This window comes from Mirounga leonina, unplaced genomic scaffold (genome assembly GCF_011800145.1).
Source record: "Mirounga leonina isolate KUSES-001 unplaced genomic scaffold, KU_Mleo_1.0 Mir_168, whole genome shotgun sequence".
Lineage (NCBI taxonomy): Eukaryota > Metazoa > Chordata > Mammalia > Carnivora > Phocidae > Mirounga > Mirounga leonina.
This window is the reverse complement of record NW_023270426.1, coordinates 23258573-23272262: the sequence shown is the minus strand read 5'-3', so window position 1 is coordinate 23272262 and position 13690 is coordinate 23258573. Positions and strand designations below refer to the sequence as shown.

Here is a 13690-nt window from a genome sequence, read left to right as displayed (position 1 = left end):
CAATAGTCGAGACCTTTATGCAGCAAAATCAATTTGAGGTAAAGACAGATGTGAAGAAAAATAAGTGACTTCCTAGTTTCAGGATTTCTGCACAAATTTAAGCCATTTAACTAACTGCCTTCTTACTATCCATCCTGTATCAGGCAGTGCTTATTTCTAATATTAAAAAGTAAGGAGAACTAAATATGGTCAATATAGAAATAGGAGAACGCCAAAGAAAAAACCCAGGTACAGGAAGTATAAGTGATTTAAAAGAAGTGAAACTCCCCTCTAAGTTAGCATCCATCAAAGCTCATTTAATACTCTGGGCTACAGAACCTTCTAGAGCTCAAAACAGGTAAAAATGAAAATGGTATTGTGCTTACACAGATTTCTGTAAACTTTTCACAAGATTAGCCCATTCACCTGGAAATTTTAAATTCTGAACACAATCCCCCAAGATATGTTTCTGGATGAAATTACTGTCATTATCTTCCTTAAATTACTATTTTATCTCAAATTGTTACAGACGAATTTGAAAAGCATTTACATATGATTCTCATAAAATATCAAATGACATACATAACAAATGTTCTTGAGGAAATAATTTTTTATAATCACAACTATTTACCGAGGTTAAGTCTAAAGTTGTTTGCTACATAATTCAATTAAGAAGCATTGCTCTGTTAAGTTTCATACATTTGATCACCCATACACCTAAGCACTCGTGGTTTAATATTATTAAACTTTATTACATTAAAAACTGGGCAATATTCAATAGTTACAAGTCTATTATGGGACCAATTCCACCAATGATCGAATAAAGCAAGGAACACTGGACATACAGTGGTAGAGAAGTATAAAAAAAAGTTGCAGGCAAGACTTAGTTAGATTTTACAAAAAGATGTAACAAAGTTAAAGACACAGAAATGCTATCAGAGGTGATTGGAATTACAGAAGATGTTTTTGCACACCAAGAGAGATGAAACTGAGAAAAGATACTAAAGAAACTAGTTCTAGATGAGATATACTATATAAACTACTTATGCTTTAAGAATAATAAAGACAAGAGTAAGTGGACCTTTTTGGATGACAGTTTCCTTGGTAGGTCTTATAGAAAATGCCATACAGAATGGCAGCTGAAAAACTGCAAACATTAACAGGACCCTCTAAATTTTCATGTATACTTTATTTTAAAAGATCAAAACCTTTAAGAGGGTTTTCTAAAACCAGCATTTCGAAGTAGCAATATTACTATTAATGGCAGTTTTGCACTTCATGGTACAGACAAAGCTGTGTAATACAGAAAAGCCAGTTTTTCTTTTTTTTTTTTTAAGGACTAATCCTTTCCCTTAAGGAAATTACACAATAGTATTAAGACTATGTAAAATTTTTAAAATGACCATACTTTAAGGAAATGACTCTTGGATTACAGAGATCTCAATTACTTTTCTTTATAGCACATATGATAAGGGTGGATCTGAAAAAGGAAAGGTTAAGAGAAGTAAAGATAAAAGATAACCTTAAGACAAAACAGAAAATGGATGTCAGGAAAACTGAGAAAAAGAGCAAGACAGACAATGTAAATCCCATGACAACTTGTAATCTCGTAAGACTAACCATAATTATTTTTGAGACTCAAGAGTTTCAACTTAAATGCAGCCCCACACAAAGACATGAGAACATTATTAGTGAAAAGTGACTTAAGTCAGACTTTTGACCGGAACACAAATAACCAAAGTCTTAATTTTTTTTTTCATTAAAACAAATTGAGAGAAATCAGACATGACAGCACTGTTCAAAGAGCACTTACAAAAATAGTTCCACTAGTATCTTCAGTCAGGGATAATAAAATGACAAGCCATTTTAAAAGGCTCATTTAAGCAAGACCTACTGCCTATTAAGGTTAGCACAACAGTGAGGTGTTTACTAAATTACTTTTTAAAAAAGAGTAGCTTATTGTACTGTTTTTCCCCATATTATAAAACTGCCTTCCCATAGTACACTATACTACAGGGTAAGAAAGTTCAAAAATAGTTCCTTTGAAATAACTACTCTAGAATGTAATGTCAAAATCCAATTTATCCATTAAAATCTTAATGCCCATCAATGCAAAAAAAACTTTCACTTCCAAAAAAAGCAGCATCTCCACCCTAAAATCAGGAAACATGGGACAATTCTAAGTAATTAACCTGGAACTTAAACCTAGTTCATGACGTAAGTATAAATGCTACTAAAAATGTTAACTTCACAGTCAACATCTGAATAACTGTATGTATGGTTAAGAAGTTTCACTTAGTAACACTGAAGTCTCTCCATTCCATCAATAGCTTTATTGGATTTACTTTCTTCAACTAAAAGAAGTGGAATACTAAAATAACTACAGAACACGATTACAGCTTAACACATCCACAAAGTTCATGGTAAAGAGAAGCAAATGGTCATTCCCCATCTAGATTTCCTATGTAAAATAAGTTTGTCTCATTATTCATTCTTCCAGAGGATTATTTAGCAGGATTACTAAAATGAGCGTAAGAGGACTTTGGTTCTTTAAAACATTAGAGAAAAAAATCCTTCAGCTTTTAAATTCAAAATTTTAAAATGCTACGTCTTAAAGTAACTACTATCATATCAAACTTTAGTTATGTTCTCAATTATGTGAAATAACCGCATCCTAAAAACAACTATTTTTAATGCATGTATAATCATAAAAGTTTGTAGAGATGCTTAAGGAAAAATACCTTTATGTTGACATTTTAACCCTTCAATCTTAGAAAAACTTAAAAGCAACAGCTAGAAAACTGTAGCTTATAGTATTTTTCCTCCTTCTGAATTAAAAACGCAAGTGGGTATTAAGAAATTTTCAGATTTTGGGGCACCTGGGTGGCTCAGTTGGTTGTGTCTGCTTAGCGGGGAGCCTTGCTTCTCCCTCTCTCGCTCCCCCTGCTTGTACTCTCTCTCTCTTTCATAAATAAAATCTTAAATTTTTTTTTCACATTTCCCAAACGTTCTATGAAAGCCAAACACCCTTGTGATTTGTTAAATTATTCGTGTGAAAATACGCCAGGGGCGCCTGAGTGGTTCAGTCAGTTAAGCGTCTGCCTTCGGCTCAGGTCAGGATCCCAGGGTTCTGGGATTGAGCCCCACATCGGGCTCCCTGCTCAGCGAGGAGCCTGCTTCTCCCTCTCCCTCTGCCTGCCTCTCTGCCTACTTGTGCTCTCTGTCAAAAAAAAAAAAGAAAAAAAGAAAATACGCCAAGTATGTTTAAGGTAGCAACCAACAATACCAATATAGCAAAAACCAACAATACCAATATAGCAAAAAAAATTCTAATCGTCACCAATAGACAGGAGGAAAAGATCACTATTAGTAATTTCAAAGAAGCATCATTTCGGAAGGCAGCAGCTTAATTTTTGTCATCAATCACACAAAAGCACAGATTCCTGTGGTCAGAATTTGGAAACCAAGCACCTGATTCATTTCCAACTACAGTAAAGGGTTAGGTTAATTATTCCTTAAAGTTTCACACTTTTAATTAATTTAAAATGGTCTCACAATTCAACATAGTTTCCAACTTAAAGTTAGTAAATTTTTATTTTAATGTTAGTTCACGTCACTATCTTTTCTTAATAGATTTTGTAACATACATCTTAAGAGTTTGGTTTTTAAAAATGGATTTACTATCTGAGGAATTACTCAATCTTTTATATAGAGAGCTTAAACCACTTTGAAACCTTATACTTTAATCTGTGGTTCTTCAGTGCCATAATCTCATTTTAGAATGGCATACCTTTGAGTGACTTAAAAGGTTTTTTTCATAATAAAATGAACTACTAATAGTTCACAAACCTCTTAGGAAATAAAGTCCCAGCTCTATTCATTTAGTTTTGTGTAAAGCAATACGCATCTCATCACACCTGAGGAAAAAAACATTGTAAAAAGTAGTGCTGAGAAGGCTGAAAAAGTCCTTTACGATTATCATTCTTAATCCATTTTACAGACCTGGATTCAACTTCTAGCCCACTTCTTGGTCCTTAGGCTAATGATATAAGAGTGTTTGTTGCAAAATGCCTTCAGCTGCTAAAACAGAAAACAATCAGGAGGGATTCCTATTCAGGCTTGGAATATTTTTCTTCTTCCTACACTTAAATTTTTTCTTAGCGACTTTCAATTAGACATTAAAAATTTTTAGATTAAAGCAATGCAGGATGGAAAGTTATTCCATTTACCTGACACTTGTGACTCGATTTGATTTTGATACTAGCTTGTCTTACTTTCTTCTCAGAATTAGTGGTTTTCCTCAAGGTGCCATTCTGCACCCCTGAGACATTTCCTTCCACTTTATATTCAACGCTCAGTTCCCACAAAAATTTGTACAACTCTTTAATTTGGTATATATGGAGATTTTAGCAGGGTCGGATCCGGTCAGGACTTGGATGGTACATATGGAGATTTTTTACCAAATACCTTGATGTGAATGCTAGTTCTACTATAAAATAGCTGACTAAGCAAATCATTTAACATTTGTGTTTTGTTTTTTCACTTGTAAAATGGGCAAGAAAATACCCATTTCATAAGACTGTAAACATTTAATAAATTAGTCCACATAAAACACTTAGAATGGTTTCGGACACGTGGTCAGGACTGTAGTAATCACCTACTTTTATGTAGATGACCCTAAAATCCAATGCAATCTGATCCTAACAACCAATGAGAAAAACCTTAGATGCAGAAGGACTGACCCGGAGACATACAATAAAGAGCTTATAAACCTTTCACTTGCACTGTACTCCCCATTTCATATGTCAACTTTAGTGCCTCATTCATTTTCCTTTCAAAGCTGGAATTCATATTTGAATTTTGCTACTGAACCACAAGTAAGCTTTAAAAGACATCAGATTTAAAGTCTGGTAGTGACCAAGAACACTGAAGAAAAGCAGAGGCTAGGGCAACTGGACAAATTAAACCTCTTCCTTGGGCGCCTGGGTGGCTCAGTCATTAAGCGTCTGCCTTCGGCTCAGGTCATAATCCCAGGGTCCTGGGATCGAGTCCCACATCGGGCTCCCTGCTCGGCGGGAAGCCTGCTTCTCCCTCTCCCACTCCCCCTGCTTGTGTTCCTGCTCTCGCTCTCTCTCTGTGTCAAATAAATAAATAAAATCTTTAAAAAACAACAACAAAAAACCTCTTCCTTTATTCTCCATTACCAATCTACCTTTAAATTATCTTCTCATCCTTCAAAAAGAAGTCCTTACTTCCCTGATTCCCTGCCATAATCTTACTGGAGATAGCCAGTCCTCCTGCCTTTTCAGTTGGCCTCTTTGCATCCATGTTTACAACTTCCAATACAAACCTCCCAAAACATCACTATTTTATATACTCCCCTGCTAAAAAACACATTACTCCCTCCTACTTACCACATGAAAAGCACACCATGGTATTCAATGCCTTTCACATTCTAGTTGCATCCTACTTCTCGAAATCTATTTTCCACCATAAGCCAACACCTTATGCAAAATATTTTAGAAGCAGTCACAGGGACTGCTCAGTACTTGTGTAAATATATTTGCTGGACTATCTCCCCTCTTCATTAATACTAGTAATTCTCTTAAGGCCCAGCACTGCCCCCCCCTTATATCATGCCAGTTTATATAACCACAGTGTATACAACACCAAAGTTTAGAAAGGGAACGCTAACAACATCTTAGATACCATTTACCTACCAATTTCCAATGCCTTCATCTTCCCTTTCTGCAGTCCCTTGTTTTTAAGTTTTATCACTTAATATATACATCTTTAAAAAGGTGTTAATTTTGGGGCGCCTGGGTGGCTCAGTTGGTTGAGCGACTGCCTTCGGCTCAGGTCATGATCCTGGAGTCCTGGGATCGAGTCCCGCATCGGGCTCCCTGCTCAGCAGGGAGTCTGCTTCTCCCTGACCCTCCTCCCTTTCATGCTCTCTGTCTCTCATTCTCTCTCTCTCAAATAAATAAATAAAATCTTAAAAAAAAAAAGGTGTTAATTTTGCATTTATGAATCTTATGCAAATTGACTTTTAATATGTATGGACTGTTCTTACATACTTCTAAAAAACGGATTCATACATGCATTAAACCTACATTTCACTGCAATATACATAACCACATGGCACATACACTTATTTATCCTGCAGATGATGAACATTTAGGCTGTTTCCAGTTTCCTGCCATTACCAAGAATGTTGGTAGGAATATTTCTTGGTATCTCCGGCAGTTTCAAGTTTTAAACTCCCTCCTCTGTGGTTCTCTTTCAGAATACTATAGCCCATACAAGGATACTCAGTTAAGCACTGTAAGTGTTCTGCTGTTCCACATTTTCTTGCATCAAGAATTTTTAAGTACAAATGTTTGTAATTCTTTGATACCCAACAGGGGCTCAAACACTTGATTTTAAATTTTCACGTATGGAATAGGTTCTTATAAAAGTTACCATACCAAAGGGAGATATTTAATATCTTAGTAATTGCCACAAAGGGGAAAAAAACCACCATACAAATCTCGAAAGATCAGAAACTTACCTTTATTAGCAATCAATGATACTGCAAATCTAAGATCCTATTTAGAACTTAACATCAACTCATTACTTTCCATACTTGCTACATTTATTGCTGCCCAGAAGGACATCTACCATAGGTATCATCCTTTGCTCTTATCCAGCAGCAGTAGCTGGGATTACCTCACCCTCCCTTCATTCACCTTGTTTTCCTACGAACTTGTTTGTATTTTAAAATAGGCACCAACACCCACAAGCTATTGGGACTGTAGATCAAAGAGAAATGTCAGATCTGATTTTTTAAAAACTTTCCAAAAAAAGCAAGCTCTTTATATCAATTAACCTTTGAACCTGGAAAAGCTTTTTAAACTAAAACAAAATTTTTTATTTTTAAAAATTTAACCTTAAGATTTCATTGCTATTTGGGGCACCTGGGTGGCTCAGTTGGTTAAGCAACTGCCTTCGGTTCATTCAGGTCGTGATCCTGGGGTCCCAGGATGGAGTCCCATATCGCGCTCCCTGTTCAGGAGGGAGTCTGCTTCTCCCTCTAACCCTCCCCCCTCTCATTCTCTCTCTCTCACATAAAATAAAGTCTTAAAAAAAAAAAATTCCATTGCTATTTCAGGTAAATTTTAATTTCAAAGTCTTGAGCCTTATATATGCAGAGAAGATTGAAGTTTGATACACAGCTGGAAATTATGTGGAAGCTGCATCATATCAAAGGCACTCCATCTACTCAGACCTGCCACAGTAATTATATTTGTCAGGCAAGATAACAGCACTTTATCATGTAACTCTTATTGTATTACATGTTTGTATTTAAGCTTATGATAGACACAGGCTGCAGTAAGTCAAAAGCTAAAGAAGCAAACTTTAAAAACCACTTACAAATATCTTTTAAAGCTACATATATACAATTCTCTCAAACCACTGGCTTTTCTCTCTGCTCATTTTAACTATCCAATAAAATTTTGTACATGTAAACTTTTTTTTTAAATCAAGAATTTCAGAGCTCTCAATCCCAATGATCCAATGAGAAGGCCCAATACATAGCTAAGAACTATAAATTAGAGCTTCATTTCCTTGCAATAACCACGTGTATACATATACATATATAAAACCGTGAAACTACACGGTCTACAACCCTTCCACCGCACCCTCAAAGAACTCAGTATTGTCCATCCCAAACCTGCTGCCACAAGTGTGGGACAGTTTTAATGCAACTCTAAAAGAATATATTTAAAAAACAAAGATTTTTTTTTAAAAGTACCTTTTAAGATGCGCTATGAATAACACTTTAACAAACCATTACCCCATTCTTTGATTTTGATCATTCTTAAAATAGTTTAATGGCTGCACTTCACACTGTAACCTAATTACCATCAGTCCCCATAATGGTAAATTAAATATTCTTACATAAGGATGTCTTCGGATTCCTCCATTTGTCTACACATAATAACCAGGGTATCTTACATAATAAACACTACTTTCTGCCACTTCTGAATACTCTGCACTTCAGACTTAAAGAAACTGGCTCCCTTTTATCTCAATTCCCCTCAAAAATACACAAGGGCCTAAAGAAACAAAACAACATGATAAGCAGTCTAGCATGTATAAAAAATGTTTCATTGCCCTCCACCTACAAAAATAAATGTAATTTCTCATGGAAATGTCACAAAAACACAAAGAAAGAAATATAAATCACCGGTAATGCCAACGCCAACATCCAGGGCTAAGAAAATTTTTTGGTACATCTCCATTTTTATGCTTATTCACAAAGTTCCTTTAAAAACCAACAAAAAAGACATCAAATCTGGGATCAGCAGAGTTTTACTATTTCCTTTCCAAGTAATACTATATTCCATTATTTTCCCCATCATTACTCTCCTCTTAAAACAGTTTTAAAGAGCTATACAGATTTCCATCAGATGGCCACACTATAATTAGCACATCTCTAAGTGTTAAATCTTTCAGACTTTTAGCAAGCTTGATAACGGAGATTACAATGATGTACACAAATCTTTTGTATACTGTTCCCTTAAGATAAACTCCTTTAAGTATATTCCATTTTTAAGCCTATTTATTATAACATGAGTCTGAATCAAGTACCCAATCAAGACGCAAGCATTTTAGAACACACCCACAGCACTGCCACTGTTTATATTGCCACCACCTCCTTGGGCTTTAATCTTTTCTTCTATGAAACTAGGGATTTGAATCACATTTATTTCCATCTGAAGTCATGTAAGACAATTTACTTGCTTTCCTCATGCTAACATTTGTTTACCTATCATTAACTCACTTGTTATATTATTTAACATTTACAATACCCTAAAAACATTAATGAAATTATGTTTAAAGACTCCTTTAACATACATGATCAGACCAAGAGTGATTAAATCCTTTAGCATTAGTTCAAAATGGTATGTAAAGGCAGCTTCACTTAAACATAGCTGAGAAGGGAGTTGTGTGAAAACCTCCTCTGTGGGTAAAATGTACGTTAATGTTATAACCATATAAATGTTAAGTGCCAGGGAAAAATTGTAAATTTAAAGCACTTCACCACAAACATCTGGCTAAAGATCTCTTTTCCCAGTCGTACATAACAAACCAGAACAATCTTCATTTAGTACTTCAATTGTGTTCAATTTCAAGTTTGCAAAAACATTCTGGTTAAGTACAAAAGGCATACACAGCGTTTCGGCAACAAAAATCTTTGCCCACCTTCCATTTCTAAAACATTACTGTTGAAAAATTATGACGACAGACTGCGCAGATGACCGAGCCACTTAGTTTTCAAAAGGAAATTTTATTTTCAACCTCTATGAAAATAGCCTAAAATAGAATTTTTGCCCGTCGAGTACAACTGTTTTAATTTATCTGGGAGAAAACTGTATTTTATCGACTACTTAAAAATCTTAAGCCAAGCTCTATTCAAAAGAACGCAGCATAAAGACAAAAATCTCATGACTAAGACCTGGGAAATAAACGACTCTCGCATTATTCCAGCGCGCTTCAAAGACTAGAAATTTCGGAATCGCCATAAGCGTTCTAGAAATATCTGTCCGGAAAACTGTAACTGATCCAATAGGAATATTCCACAGTATAGGGCCACAGAGCAGGAAAAACATCTAGGAGAATTCTTCCGCGGCAAACGGGAAGAGTCCCTGTAAAACACCGAACATGGCACAAGGCTAGCAATGAAAAGAACAACGATGCGCCGACTACACCACGGTACTCCCAGCCCTTTGTCTGGAAACCGGAAGGTCCCACAACACACGATCCTCTTTAGAGGAACGCAGACTGATAATATCTTAATAAAGAGAAAAGGAATAGGAGGTGACTCTCTAAACAAGTCTCCTGGCTCGCAGCCTACTGCAGAAGGCTTTCTCCACGACGCAATACGAAAAACAAGCGTTAACGTTTCATTTTTCGGCCATTTTTACGCGATGGGGGTGGGGAGGAATTGTTTCTGAGGTCCGGCTAAAATCCCGCGCGGATGTGTGTGGGCGGCGGATAGGGGAGTCTTAGGGGGCGCTATGAAGCTATCGGCCAAAAGCAGAGCGAAGGCCGCCGTGACACCAAGAGAAGAAAGAAACGCTGCTCAAACGGCTAAGCTTTCAGAGTCTGCGAAATCCTCCATTTTGCTTCACAATTTAAAGGGGCAAAGAGGGGGGAAAAAAAAAAAAAGCAAACACCTATCTGGGGCTGGCGCTATTCTAAGACTTCGCTGCTTTAACTATTCTCCCCAAACGGCAGGCCCCCTATGGATAGCCAGTCCCTCAGGCCTCGAGCGCTCCTCCCTTCGCCTCAGAGCTGCAGCCCGCGTGTAACGGGCTCGTCGTCCCGCCCCCGCCCACAGCAAGCCCAGGACGCGGGAAGCTCTGCCGATCGGCTGCCCTCGGCGCCCCCCGACTCTCCCGCCGCACCCCGGGCCCTTGGCTGGCCGCGTGTCTCCCTCCGGGACCGCTCACCTCCGCCGCCCGAGGAGGCTGGTTGCGCCGCCACTGCGCTCCTAACATGGCGGCCGCCGATGAGGCGGCTCACATACGCAACGAGGAGGGAGGCAGAGCGGGCGAGCGGGAGCGAGCAAGAAAGGCGCGCCGCCGGCTCCCCGCGGCCCCTGTCGCCGTCCCTGCCTCCTCCCGGCGGACGCGGAGAGCCCCCGGCCACCCCACCCCGATTCTTACCCGCTTCACGCCTACCTTAAGGAAAGGGAGAGGGAAAAGGAGAGGCAGCTCTCTCCTAGCGAGCGGGACGCGGAGGCTCCCACAATCCCCCGCAGCAACGGCGCTGGTAAGAGGTGGCAGCGGCGGCTGTAGCCCAAGAACAAACCCGCTCTCGCGAGAGAGTACACCCACCCCACCTCCTCTCGGGTCCTGTTTCTGCGCGCGCCAGGCCCCTCCCCCTACTCAGGGCGCGCACTCCAAGCGCGCCTTCGACGACGGTCGTTGTTCTCTAATTCTGGAGCCCGCCCGTGGCGGGAAATGGATAGAGCGCTATAGTTTACGAGTTCGAGTCCCATTCCCCAAAAAAGCTTTTTTCCAACCCTTAACTTCATGGTGCAAAATTTAAATAGGGTATGCGTTAGAAGCGAGTCGCGGGAGTCAGTAGCTTAGACCCGATTTCTATTCTGATTATTCTCAGTATTTGCCAAGCGCCAGACGGGGAAACCTATACCATTTTAGCCGGCTTTTAATCTCAGTAATTCCGTGGAGGGTCATGGAGACGGAAGATAGAGAATCCAGCCCATTCAAAGAAAGACCACCGCCGCCACTATGAATTTGACTGAATGTAAAACGCTCCTGAGACTGATAGAGGTTCCCGAATTACACATGTGAAAATCCTGAGGTAGACTTTGAGACACTGCAGTAGGGCTCCAGGAAAGGGCCATTTCCCTGGGTTTTCAAATTTAAATGCAGAGGGACCAGCAGTCACCTGAAGCCTGAAGTAAATTAGTGAATACAAATACTAATAGCCCTCAAATTTTTAAAATCTTGACTGCTGAATCAGACTGAAAAATCGTTCAGGGTCCTCTGTGAAGGTAGTGGAGAGGGCAAAGATGGAGAAGACCAGAGACCAGTAGAGAATTGAAGAGATCGTCTAGTTCAGAACTTAACTCTTGTTAATTTGACTGGATACTGAAGATGAGGAAGGGAAGGGTCATGAATGAGTAACAACTCAATGGTTAGCAGTGCTATTAAGTGGCACTGGCAGAGTACCAGGAGGGGAAACCATAGGGCAAGATGTTTGGCATCAATTTTAAAGTAAGGAGTGGTATTTATGGGTCTTGAGCTCAGGGGAAAAAGATGTAGGTTAGTGGCACATTTGAGTTAATGACATAAACGAAGCAATGGGATTTCAAAGTTAAGCTGGAGATAGTACAGTGAAGAGAGGACTTAGGGCCTTGAGAAAATCAGGTAGAGCTGAGTGGCAGTGGAGACCAAGTGAGTACAGAGGTTGGGGGGGGAAGCAAAAAGGTTTGGGAAGAGCAGGGAGGCACACAAATTGTACTGCCTTGACAGCCAAAATAGTTAGAGGTCAAAGTGATCAACAGGGTCAGATGCTATCAACAGGGAAGACTAGGACTAAAAACATCTACAAAAGATTTAGCAACATGGACATCATCCTTAACATTATGGACTTGCTTCCAATAAAGTGGGAAAGGAAGTCAGACCAGAGGTGTATTGAAACAGAAAGATGGAAACTACCCCATGCAGGAAAGGTTTGGCTGGAGAAAGCAGGGTTGAGTTTTTCATTTTACTCTGAGAGTTTTGTGGGTTTTTAAAAAAAGATTATTTTAGAGAGCATGAGCAGGAGGAGCAGAGGGAGAGAAAGAATCTCAAGTGGACTCCACACTGGGCACAGAGCCCGAAGTGGGGCTCCATCCCAGGACCCCAAGATCATGACCTGGGTCTGACGCTCAACTGCCTGCACCACCCAGGCACCCCTTACTACAGGAGTTTTGAGCACAATTAAAATGTTGGCAGGAAGGGTATTTTAGGAAAGGACTGGTTGAAGAGAAAACAAGTTAAAGGAGGGGCAATTTGTAATGGACACTAAAATAGGATCCAGAGAAAGGAGACATGACTTTAACAGGAGGCATTGGAGAGGATGGTGTAGAGTTCTCATTAGGTTTGGTTGAAGCCTTGGGAATTATATTCAGGTGACTTCAATTTTGTGACTAAGTCATCCTTGAGGGCTAGAGTTGAAGAAGGGATAATTTTTTTAAAAAAATTTTATTTATTCATTAGAGACAGAGAGGGGGAAGCAGAGGCAGACTCCCCGTGGAGCAGGGAGCCCGATGTGGGACTCAATCCCAGGACTCTGGGATCAGGACCCGAGCCAAAGGCAGACGCTTAACTGACTGAACCACCCAGGTGCCCCTAAGGGACAATTTTTAAATAGCCATAGTGAAGAGTGGAACTGCAATCCCACATCTCCATGTATGTTGTATAACCATCAAGAACTGAAGCTCCTCTGATAAGTGATGTTTAAAGCCTACTGGTTAGCTCTGTAATGAAACTTTGGGGGATCCTAATTCCTCTGTGAATCTCAAATCTTCCATTCAAAGCCGTATCTGCTTTCCACTTGGTGAGCCTTTGATTCCAAGTAATCTTGGCTAAGACTTCCCTTTATGTTGTTTCCAGCACTTAGATGAAACAAGAGGCTCTGCTCCTCATTTAGAAACATAAATGCATCTTAGAACTAAGATATGCACTTACCCGTGCTTTTGTATAAGGCTGTAATGCCATCTGGTGATCATACAAAGAAGAAAAGTCAAACTTTATCATTGAATATTTATTTAGTGGCTCATCAGCAAAAAGACACACTGCAAACCAAACTTAATACAAGATTTCAGTCATTAAATGCCTATTTCATTAAGGACACATTACAAGGGTAGGGATTCAATGACCAATTGCCAGCTCTTAAGGATCATAGTCTGATGGTGAATGGACAAGGAGTCTGGCCTCAAGGTGGGCCTGGCTGTGAGTAGAGATGAATCAAGAGCTCTACGTTGGTTTAGGTTACTTGGGAGTGGGTGAGGTGTGCACCAGGGATGGTAAAGAATGAGGCTACAAAGCAAGAATTTCTGCTAAGACTTTGAAAGGTCTAAGTGACAAGCTTGATACAGCTATGTTATGTAAGACTTTAAACACCAGGAAAGAATCTGGATTTGCGCTGA

The 13690-nt window shown here is 39.3% G+C and overlaps 1 protein-coding gene across 7 annotated transcripts in view; it reads right to left on the bottom strand.

Moving 5' to 3' along the window:
• Positions 1-13690, bottom strand: part of MATR3 (matrin 3) — a 47929-nt gene that overhangs the window by 19786 nt on the left and 14453 nt on the right. Inside the window, exon 1 of one of the 7 annotated variants that reach the window (XM_035014253.1) lies at positions 10710-10830. The exons of 5 other annotated variants lie outside the window; for them this stretch is intronic. The gene's annotated coding sequence lies outside the window, so the exon portion shown is untranslated. Of the gene's footprint in view, positions 1-10709; positions 10831-13690 lie in introns of those variants that run through there. One more of the 7 variants, XM_035014254.1, reaches the window with a different exon arrangement.